The sequence below is a fragment of the Schistocerca gregaria genome, chromosome 2, assembly GCF_023897955.1.
Source record: "Schistocerca gregaria isolate iqSchGreg1 chromosome 2, iqSchGreg1.2, whole genome shotgun sequence".
Taxonomy (NCBI): Eukaryota; Metazoa; Arthropoda; class Insecta; order Orthoptera; family Acrididae; genus Schistocerca; species Schistocerca gregaria.
The window spans coordinates 415,870,746-415,883,365 of NC_064921.1; the positions used below are offsets into that span (position 1 = coordinate 415,870,746).

Below are 12,620 nucleotides of genomic sequence, written 5' to 3' on the forward strand. Positions count from 1 at the left end.
TTTTGAGTAGCAAAACAATGGACAGGGTGTTGTCATTGACTGTGATAATATGCAGGAAATTTTAATGCAAAAGTTTATACATACATGTGTTATGAAAATGAGTGCTACTCAGTGGCATTTTAAATTAAATTTTGTCCCATTTAAAACTAATTTACATTCCAATAGCCCCTAAGGGGGCTCAACTGATTTGTGAGAATATGCAATATGCTTAGGGAGCATAGGGCCCGGAAACATTGCAGCTCCTCTTGTGCCCCCGTGTTACAATCACCTCCTTCCTCCATATCCCTCAGTCTCCCTCCTCATTTCCTGTAGTGAAAGCCTCTGGAATTTTAGAACAATAATTTGTTAACAAATGTACTTAGAAACAATTTGTCGCTCAGCCACAGTTATTTTAAAGTTTCCCTGCAGTGAAATGTACAGGGACTATACCACTGCAGAAATTACTCTTTGTTAAACAACATATGCTGAATATTAAACAAATCCAAACACATTTTTGATCAGGGTGCCACTGTAGACCATCGGGTAATGGAAAAAGTTGATGCCACCTTAATGCCTACATACATTCTTTTTCTCACGTTTGATTGAGTAGTGCTTTCATCGAAGATCAGTGTAGGCTATGAAGTCATTATGGTCCGACCACACATTCCCAACCTAGTGCATTGCTACCAGTGTCAACATTACAACCACATTTACATGTCGTGTAAAAACACCACTAAATGTGGTAAAGACACTCTTTCTCCCTGCTGTATCAACTGCAATGGTGACCATGCCACCCCATCTCAAGAATGTCCAGTGTATCTCAATGAGTGGGCTGTCCAAGAGATCTAGGTGAAGGGAATAGTACCCTACTATGCCGCTTGATAGTGTTGGCTAGTCTAAAGTCCTGCCTCTCTCTCTCTCTCTCTCTCTTACAGAACCACTCTTGCTAAACCTCTCACTCCACAAAGTGCATGGTCACACAGCATTGTGCCTACAGTTCAGCACTGCAGTTGTAAAGCTGCCCAGTATCACAGTAGCCTCCCAGTCCTGTTCTCCTGCAGCTATGCAACAAGGCACCACATCTTCACCTTAGGCAGCAAAATCACTTGCTTCAAAACCAGCAAGCCGGAAAGGACAAAAGGAACACTCCCACAGAGACTTCTTACACCCCTCCAGCCAACAAACAGCTGAGCCTTCAACAGCCAACAGCAAAGGCTCTAAGATATCAAATAAAGGCAAATGGTCATCTCCCTCCTTGACTCAGAGATCCTCTTCAGTGGTGTTACTGCATGATATCCTTATCCAGCCAACCTCAGTTTCACCAGTGTGCACTGCCTACCATTTTTTTTTGTCCTAGAATCCTCAGGCTGACCCAGTGAGAATACCAATGCCTCTACCGATCTCATGGAATGAGATCTTCCAACCTCTGCATCCGGTAGCAGTGAGTCTTCGAAGGCAGCCGCCAAGGTGACTACCATTTGTTGCCTCCTCCCCAATCCCCATTATGACTCTCCTCCATTGCAACATTCATGGCATTAGGCCTAAGGAGGAGGAATTATGGCTGATCTTGCAATCACAGTGTCCACTTGTTCTCTGCCCCAAGAAGTGAAATTGCATACTCACAAGCATTTGACCACCTTCTGCTCTGGTTTGACCTTCACCGAAGCAAGGCATTCAGTCTCAAGGGGGAGTTGTGGTGCTCATCTGGGATGATGTTCATAGCCAAACCATCTCACTGAACACACGGCTACAAACTGTTGCAATCTGCATTATCCTTCTTTGAATCACCTTTTCTCTTTGCAATGTCTACATCCCTCTGCAATTCGGTGTCAACAGGGCAGATTTCTTCCAGCTTAGGTAAACACCCTCACCATTTTTTGCCACACCATACACTTTGGGGCTCTTCCAAAACCTGTCAGAGGTCTTGGCTGACCTCATTCAACTCAAACTCATCTGTGTTAAGACTGGAGCATCCATGGTCCTTTCAGATTCTTGTTCCTACTTGGACCTCTCATTCTCCACTGCCCAATTTGTCCATCGTCTCAAGTGGTCCGTTATCTCTGGCACACTCGAGCAATCATTTCCCATGTGCTATCTATTTGCTGACTCCTACCCCATATACAGCCCCTAGCCAATTTATTAGATGTGCTACAGTTTTTAAGCAAATATTGATTTATGTCTAATGAAATTTGTTTTTTAATACAAAAATTGTGATAAAATGATTGTGTAGTCTACTTCATAACTAAGGTGATGTAACAAATAAACAAAACGTAGTATTTGTTGAAAATTTTTTATTTCAATAATTATAACAAAAATTAAAATGTTGTGAAAGAGGAAACATTAGTTTTAACTCGTTGAGCCACCTCTTGCAGCTATGAGAGGTTTAATACAACGTGGCATGCTGTCAATGCAGTACTGTACTGTGTCCTGCATTTGTGGATGATGATATCACACGAAGATGATCTTCTCTAAGAGCTGTGTTTTTGTTGTGATAACATCTTTTGCTACCTCCCTCTTCATTAGTTCCCATACATTTTCTGTGGGGTTCATGTCAGGGCTATTACCTAGGCAGTCTAACAGAGGGATATTTTGTTTCTTCAGAAAGGATTTAACTGACCTGGCTGTGTGACAGGGAACTCCATCCTGCATAAAAATAAATGGTTCCCCATGAAGGAACCGTTCTCTGAACTGATGTATTAATCATTTTTGCAGGACTTCCTTGTACTGGTCTTGCCTCATTATGCCTTTAGACATGTAAAGACATTCTGTACCCTGCCACAGATGACAGACCAAATCACCACCTTACCTGCATGTTTTACAGTCTGAATAATGCAGTCGGGATGAAATTTTTCTACTGTTAAATGGTGCACATACTGAGATTTCTTAGTTAAAATTTCAAGTGTGCTTTCATTGCTGAAGCATGCCTCTAAAAATAAAGAAACAAAATTAATATACCATGAAAAAATGTACATAGGTTATATCATATCATAAATAACAATTTTAAAGTTAAATTACCGACCTCCAGGAGTCTACATCCTTATCACACCACCATTTAGCCCACTTCAAACGCTTTGCTTCCATTATGGCTATTAACCTTGGTTTTCTAGCAGGTCAACAGGCCTTGAAATTGATATCCATCAACTTTCTGCAAACAGTGTGTTCAGATGCATCCACATTACCCTCTTCCAGTTGAAATTTTATCTGTTTCATTGTTGCAAATTTGTTTTCTAGGCAAATTCTTTTGAGAAATCTTTCTGACCTTGGGGTGAAAATTCGTATTCTTCCACATTCATTCTTCCTTCTGGGGCTCAATTCTTCACCTGAATCAAATTTTCTTCTTTACACGCATCATATTAGCTTCTGACATTTCCAACGTTCGTGAACTTTCCCAATTGGAATATATTTTCATATTAACAAGGGCTTGGACCTCAGCTTTTTATGTGGTGAAATGTCTCCTATTTTACCCATTTTTAAAGGTCACAATTAGTAATATGTAGCTATTAAACAATCAATTGTGATGTTGATATTATGAAACTGGTAATCAAAGCGAACCAAGTATTACATCAATTGCGCATGAGAACGCCACTGAACATTTCCTTTCCTATATGCTGTACTCTGCGCATTGATACCTACAATAAGTCAACAATTCAATGTCGCATAGCACCAACAGACATGAAATTCAACAATGTAATAATTGCCATGAATAACTGTCATAAATTTTCTGATCAGTCACATTAAATACAGTACTCTACACACAATTATTACAAATAACATTAAAAATGTGCAATGCATCTAATAATTTGGACAGGTACTGTACGTGAAAATCCAATTGGCAACTTTCTAAGGCTGACTGTAGGCTTTACTCCTTCTTGGCGACTTTTGACAAACATTTCCCCAGTTATGATGACCAGGTATAGTACCTCACAGACACTATCCTTACCACTACAGAACATTCCATACCTTGCAATTCATCTTTTCCACATCGTGTCCTGGTCCGCTGGTGAAGTGAAATAGGCCATGATGTGATTTGTGGTGGAGAGTTGCTGTCTGCATTTTTGACCATCCTTTGATGGTGAACTGCATTAATTATAAAGAATTGCACGCACAGTATTGTCACATTGTTTGCAATAGCAAGAAAGCTAGATGGATTTCATTTACTTGTTCTTGCAACAGTTTCACTCCCTCTTCTGTCATGTGGGACAACCTCCATTGGCTCTCTGGACCAAGGTCCATTGCATGATTTCCAGCCTGACTGTAGCAAGTAATGTCATTATGGACACAATAGCTATCTCCAACACCTTGGGCAGCTATTTTGTGCAGATTTCGAGCTCCACCCACAATAACACCACCTTCCTCCCTCAGAAATGAGTCGAGGTGGCTCAGGTGGTACCATTTCCCTCTCAGAATCATGAATGCTATGATGCCCAATTACTATGAGAGAACTTAATCATGCTCTCACTTCATCCTGTTCTTCCACCTAAGGGCCGAATGATGTTTACATCCAGGTGTTGCAACACCTTTCTCTTGCGGGCAAGCACTTTGTCCTTCAAACTTAGTCGTATTAAGGCATATGGCACATTTCCCAGACACTGGCATCAAGCCACTGTCATACCCATACCTAAGCCCAGTAAAGACAATAACCTTCCTTCTAGCTACCACCTGATTTCTCTTGCCAGCTGTATTTACAAGCTGATGGAATGTATGATTCATCACCAACTGGTCTGGCAGTTCAAGTCTTTCAATCTACTAACCACAGCACAATGTGGATTTCAAGCACACTTTATTGCAGTTGACTATCTTGTCACTTTGTCAACCCATGTCATGAACGGTTTTCTGTGGAAATACGAGACTGTGGCTGTGTTGATTTAGAGGAAGCCTGTGACACCTGATGGATAACTCTATACACATGAGGCTTCTGACTTAGTTCCAAGGTATGTGTGGGTTCAGCTTTGTTGGACACCTTCAGCCAGGAGAACGTAGTGCCCCAAGGCTCCGTCTTGAGCATTATCCTCTTTGCTATAGCCATTAACCCTGTTACAGCCCAGCTCCTGCCATGCATCTCCAGCTCTTTTCATTGATGACTTCACAGTATATTGCAGTTCTCCACAGACTTACCTCCTCGAGGTCATCTTGAGCAATGTCTTGATCATCTTTACTCATGGAATATCAACAGTGGCTTTTACTTTTCCACTGACAAAACCATTTGTATGACTTTCTGGTGCTGCAGTGGGTTTCTTCCATTGTCCTTAAATCTTGGGCCTGCTGCTCTTCAGTTATCTGAAACTATGAAACACCTGGGGCTCTTGATTGGTAGAAAACTTTCATCATCCTCTGTATTGTCTTACCTAGTTGCTCACTGTACCTAGTCTCTGTGTCCTAGGTGTACTAAGCAGTACCTCCTGGGGAGTTTATTAAACCATCCTCCTCCATTTATACTGATCCTTTGTACATTCACCCATCCTAACCTCCTTTTTTATTACTCCCTTGACCACCAGCATGGAGCACATCTCTTTCCTGTTAACTCCACTTTCGGCTCCTACCACAGCAGCTTAACTTCACACTACCTGCCACATTCCTGATGGATATGAATCCTTCACCACCTTTGCTTTGTGCGGCAGCCTGGGTTCATCTTGGACTTCATTCACTTACTAAGGAAACTACTGCAATTTGATCTATCAGAGTAAGTTTCTTGACCTTTGCACAGAACTTTGTGACAACACTTCATGTAAACTAATGGATCTAAGACCAAATGTGGTGCCATGCATGCCTTCCTCATTGGCACTGACCATTTATGGTATTGGCTTACAGAACACTGCTCAATATTTACAGTAGAGCTCTTTGCCCTTTATCAGGCCACCCTGTACATCCTTCGACATGGGCATCTTACTTGTCACATCCTTCGATTCTCTGTCACCTTCGCACCCCCTGTGTACTGTACTGCAATGGGTCCAAAAAAGCTTCCACTCGGTCACTGTTGAGGGAGCTACTGTACTGTTCATGTGGGTTCCTGGTTTCATAGGTCTGCTGAGAAGAAACATTTATCATCAATGAAACATGCCAATCCTCTTCAATTTTGTTTAAAACTCCAAATACTTTATTTTTGGCATTTAGTAGAAAATGCACTAGTATATTACAGTAATGGAAACAACCTTTTCTGTGTTAGCACGGTGGTGTGAACACGGTCATATCATTATCTATATCAGAATCCCCCTCCCCTTGATAGTTACATTTGTTTATACAATCATGTCAATAAAGGCAAGTGAGCAGAGATGGAATGTCAATACTTACAAGAAAAAATTCATTAAAACATTAAGGATTGGGATATGCCATACATAAGCATATTATAAAAGAAGAGCTTAAAGTAAAAGGGTATGAACTGGTTGTAACTAGAGTGATGCTCTATTAAACAATAATACCATTAATACCCTGCCCCCCCAAAGAACCATGGACTTTGCCATTGGTGGGGAGCTTGCATGCCTCAGTGATACAGATAGCCGTACCGTAGGTACAACCACAGCAGAGGGGTATCTGTTGGGAGGCCAGACAAACGTGTGGTTCCTGAAGAGGGGCAGCAGCCTTTTCAGTAGTTGCAGGGGCAACAGTCTGGATGATTGACTGATCTGGCCTTGTAACACTAACCAAAATGGCTTGTGCTGGTATTGCAAATGGCTGAAAGCAAGGGGAAACTACAGCCAAAATTTTTCCTGAGGGCATGCAGCTTTGCTGTATGGTTAAATGATGATGGCGTCCTCTTGGGTAAAATATTCCGGAGGTAAAATAGTCTCCCATTTGGATCTCCAGGCAGGGACTACTCAGGACGACGTTGTTATCAGAAGAAAGAAAACTGGCATTCTACAGATCGGAGCATGGAATGTCAGATCCCTTAATCGGCAGGTAGGTTAGAAAACTTAAAAACGGGAAATAGATAGGTTAAAGTTAAATGTAGTAGGAATTAGTAAAGTTCGGTGGCAGGAGGAACGAGACTTTTGGTCAGGCAAATACAGGGTTATAAATATAAAATCAAATAGGGGTAATGCAGGATTCGGTTTAATAATGAATAAAAAAATAGGAGTTCGGGTAAAATACTACAAACAGCATAGTGAACGTATTATAGTGTCTAAGATAGACACGAAGCCCATGCCTGCTACACTAGTACAAGTTTATATGCCAACTAGCTCAGCAGATGATGAAGAAATTGAAGAAATGTATGATGAGATAAAAGAAATTATTCAGGTAGTGAATAGAGACGAAAATTCAATAGTCATGGGTGACTGGAATTCGACATCAGGAAAAGGGAGAGAAGGAAACATAGTAGGTGAATATGGATTGGGGATAAGAAATGAAAGAGGAAGCCGTCTGGTAGAATTTTGCACAGAGCATAACTTAATCATAGCTAACACTTGGTTCAAGAATCATGAAAGAAGGTTGTATACATGGAAGAAGCCTGGAGATACTGACAGGTTTCAGATAGATTACATAATGGTAAGACAGAGATTTAGGAATCAGGTTTTAAATTGTAGGACATTTCCAGGGGCAGATGTGGACTCTGACCACAATCAATTGGTTATGATCTGTAGATTAAACCTGAAGAAACTGCAAAAAGGTGGGAAATTAAGGAGATGGGACCTGGATAAACTAAAAGAACCAGAGGTTGTAGAGTGTTTCAGGGAACAATTGACAGGAATTGGGGAAAGAAATACAGTAGAAGAAGAATGGATAGCTTTGAGAGAAGTAGTAGTGAAGGCAGCAGAGGATCAAGTAGGTAAAAAGACAAGGGCTTGTAGAAATCCTTGGGTAACAGAAGAAATATTGAATTTAACTGATGAAAGGAGAAAATATAAAAATGCTATAAATGAAGCAGGCAAAAAGAAATACAAACGTCTCAAAAATGAGATTGACAGGAAGTGCAAAATGGCTAAGCAGGCATGGCTAGAGGACAAATGTAAGGATGTAGAGGCTTATCTCACTAGGGGTAAGGTAGATACTGCCTACAGGAAAATTAAAGAGACCTTTGGAAAAAAGAGAACCATTTGCATGAATATCAAGAGCTCAGATGGAAAGCCAGTTCTAAGCAAAGAAGGGAAAGCAGAAAGGTGGAAGGAGTATATAGAGGGTCTAAACAAGGGCGATGTACTTGAGAACAATATTATGGAAATGGAAGAGGATGTAGATGAAGATGAAATGGGAGATATGATACTGCATGAAGAATTTGACAGTCGAAAAAAGGCCCTGGGAGTAGATAACATTCCATTAGAACTAATGATGGCCTTGGGAGACCAGTCCTGACACAACTCTACTGTCTGGTGAGCAAGATGTAAGAGACAGGTGAAATACCCTCAGACTTCAAGAAGTATATAATAATTCCAGTCCCAAAGAAATCAGGTGCTGACTGATGTGAAAATTACCGAACAATCAGTTTCATAAGTCATGGACGCAAAATACTAACACGAATTCTTTACAGATGAATGGAAAAACTGGTAGAAGCTGACCTCGGGGAAGATCAGTTTGGATTCCGTACAAATATTGGAACACGTGAGGCAATACTGACCCTACAACTAATCTTAGAAGCTAGATTAAGGAAAGGCAAACCTACGTTTCTAGCATTTGTAGACTTAGAAAAAGCTTTTGACAATGTTGACTGGAATACTATCTTTCAAATTCTGAAGGTGGCAGGGGTAAAATACAGGGAGCGAAAGGCTATTTACAATTTGTACAGAAATGAGATGGAAGCTACAAGAGTTGAGGGGCATGAAAGGGAAGCAGTGGTTGGGAAGGGAGTGAGACAAGGTTGTAGCCTCTCCCCGATGTTATTCAATCTGTATATTGAGCGAGCATTGAAGGAAACAAAAGAAAAATTCGGAGTAGGTATTAAAATCCATGGAGAAGAAATAAAAACTATGAGGTTTGCCCATGACATTGTAATTCCGTCAGACAGCAAAGGACTTGGAAGAGGAGTTCAACGGAGGATATAAGATGAACATCAACAAAAGCAAAAAGAGGATAATGGAATTAAGTCGGGTGATGCTGAGGGAATTAGCTTAGGAAATGAGACGCTTAAAGTAGTAAGTGTTTTGCTATTTGGGGAGCAAAATAACTGATGATGGTTGATGTAGAAAGGATATAAAATGTAGACTGGCAACGGCAAGGAAAGTGTTTCTGAAGAAGAGAAATTTGTTAACATCGAATATAGATTTAATTGTCCGGAAGTCGTTTCAGAAAGTATTTGTATGGAGTGTAGCCATGTATGGAAGTGAAACATGGACGATAACTAGTTTGGACAAGAAGAGAATAGAAGCTTTCGAAATGTGGTGCTGCAGAAGAATGCTGAAGATTAGATGGGTAGATAACGTAACTAATGAGGTGGTATTGAATAGGATTGGAGAGAAGAGAAGTTTGTGGCACAACTTGACTAGAAGAAGGGATCAGTTGGTAGGACATGTTCTAAGGCATCAAGAGATCACCAGTTTGGTATTGGAGGGCAGCATGGAAGGTAAAAATCATAGATCGAGACCAAGAGATGAATATGCTAAACAGATACAGAAGGATGTAGGTTGCAGTAGGTACTGGGAGATGAAGCAGCTTGCACAGGATAGAGTAGCATGGTGAACTGCATCAAACCAGTCTCAGGACTGAAGAAGAAGACGACGACGACAACAACAACAACAACAACAACATCAGAATTAACAACAACAACAACAACAACAACAACATCAGAATTAACAACAACAACAACAACAACAACAACAACAACAACAACATCAGAATTAATAAAAAATGTAGAGAATCATAAAACTTAATGTTAACTTAGTGCTGTATTAAATTAATTTCAGTATTCATTAAAGTTTTGGCAGGGTCGAATTAACATTTGTAGTGAGATTTACAATCCCAGTATTCTTTTCTTAACTTTATTTTTAAGTACTTTGCCTCAGATCTAAGTTGATGGGCATGTTTAGTTTTGTTTTACCTTTTTTGGTTTGCTCTTGAATGATCACAAACAGCAGTTTCTTCCTCCATTGTCAAAACAGCTGTTCCCACATACACAGTTCACAAGATGACTGGCATTATTGAACACGTATTATTGTCAAGAAAAGTGCACTAAATGTCAGTATAGCCAAATGAGCAAAATGAAAAAACTGCCTCATGTAGAATTAATATGAAAGACCATACAATTTGAAACCCAAACTATAGAGGACAAAATAAGATAAGTGACTGCAAGTTTTCAGATACTGTTTAGACTGTTGGTGATTCTGATTTTTCATTCTGACTTTACAGCATGAAAAATTGCTATGGAAATTATTTGAAAATGAATTACTCTATTTTGTCCACTGGTGGACATGTGACATGAAGTGATGCTCCTCATTTAAGGAAAACAATATATTTAAGAAACAGTAAATACATCTAGCTTTCTAAGCTGATTTCTTTTTTGTCATCTTTCGAAATCGTGGTAAAAAGCATAATAAATCCATTTATTTCCTAGATGATTATGCATCTCAACTAATTCATTTCTTCATCACTAGTTCATCCAACTTGCTGAGAAACCCAAACTCAGAATCAATTTGTCAGTATGTCTCAGCCCTCTACCCAATTTAGATTTAAATTGATTGATGATAGGAAGGAAACTCTTTGTTTGTAATTTTTATGATGAGCTCAACTTGACTTCTGATGCTTTGACATAGTCAGAAGGGGTCAAAAGTAGGCTAATTTTGTGCTTACACTAGTATTGGCTCTAGTGCTCAATGCAGTCAGTAACTTGGCTGGTTTCATCTCATATTTTTCAGTGCTATTCCTTTCTGTTTTTATAAAGCATGTAAGGGATGTCAGTGCTGATGCAGCTGTGTTCAAGTCCAATATAAGGTTTCTTCATCTTTGACATTTTATAGTGTAAATTTAGAGGAACAATATATTATTTTCCTGACTTTTCTTTGTGATCTGATACTTCAAAGTGTGTGTTCTTTATTCCTTTAAAGCCTTGGGAGAGGGATTTTGTAGCATCAGCTTAACCTCACCAGTGTGTTATCATTTTTGGAATGAGAATGGGAATGTCAGTTTATGCTGTTTTCAAATAGTTGGCTGCAACTTCATGCTTGTTAGTTTAGCTCCAATTTCTTTTGTCTTTGCAACTCTTAAACAAAATGTATGTTGATGACTGTAGAATCATTTGGCACTCGTCCACGAATTTGAATTATTTTCATTTTCTCAGTAGTGTTCCACAAAAAGAACACAGTCTTCACTCCAGAGATTTCCTTTGAGCTATAACATTCACATGTTGATTGAACCTACTGGTAACAACATCAGCAACATGCTTATGGATTTTTTTGATATCTTATTTAATGCAAAACACTGGATCAGTACTCAAGAAAGGGCCACACTAGTGTTCTATATGTGGTCTCCTTTACAGAAGAGCTACACTTTCTTAAAAGTCTTCCGATAAACCAGTCAATCATTCACCTTCCCTATTACTAATCTTAAGTGCTTGTTCCATTTTGTATTATTTTGCTGTGTTATGCCTAGAGATTTAATCGAGGTGATATGTGAAGCAGCGCACTTCTAATACAGTATTTGAACATTACAGGTCAGTTTTCCTCCTCATCTGCATTAGCTTACATTTTTTTACATTTAAAACAAACTGCCATTAATCACACCAAATAGAAATTCCATCTGTCAGCCTTGCTTGTTCCTCTTCATTCAACATTGTGAGGATATTATGTGGGAAAAGGGCGAGTTGCTTTCTACATCAGTGCAGATTTCTGGACAGAAGCTTTTCTGTCTCTAGAAAATTTATTATATTTGAACTGTGAACCCTCCTTATATGCAGGAACTTCCTGTACTTTTTTCCACTTGCTAGGAATCTTGCAGCAGTTGGGAGATTTTCAAAAAATGCAAGCTAAGTAGGAGTCCAGTGCTGTACTCTCTGTGAAACCAAATTGAGGTTCCATTCAGACTTGGCAACTTGTTTGCAATTCTTTTGGTTACTTTTCAGTGCCAGGCATACCTATTTTTATGCCATCTATGTGGGACTGTGTGCAAAAGTAAATTGATATGATCCTCCTGCATGAAAAAATTTTAAAATGTGGTATTTCACTTCAGCTTTCCTTTTTCTGTCTTCTATAGCTACACCAGACTAGTCGATGAGTGACTGGATATAAGCCATTGACCTGCCTGCTGATTTTATGTAGCACTAGAATTTTCTTGGGTTCTTGGCAAGATCTTCTGCTAAGATATAACAGTTGATGTTGTATGCATCACATATCAGTGACTTTATAGATGAACAGATTTATATTAACTTTTGTCTGTTGACATTTTCACATTCTTACTTTGAACAAAGAGTGCAATAATTTCTGCTTCCTCAGCCTTTTCCAAAAGTTTGATACCAAACCACAGTGGGTGTTTTATATCTTTAATTTGCTTACTTGGCACATACTTCTTCAGCATGTGATTTACAACTGGTTTAAACTTTGCTCATAATCTCTCTATGTCCATCATATTGGAATGACACAATATTCCTTAGTTTCCTAGTATGATGCTTGCAACAGTATGTCTGGTCTTTCCATCATAAAAATTCTCCTAATCTTCCTGGTGGATTTATGAACTTCAGTAACTATTGTCACTATGATATGACCAGTGTCTCTATTCTGACATTA

At 39.3% G+C, this 12,620-nt stretch overlaps 1 protein-coding gene across 4 annotated transcripts in view; it reads left to right on the plus strand.

Moving 5' to 3' along the window:
- Positions 1–12,620, plus strand: part of LOC126323656 (pancreatic triacylglycerol lipase-like) — a 182,663-nt gene that overhangs the window by 90,363 nt on the left and 79,680 nt on the right. The window lies entirely within an intron of this gene.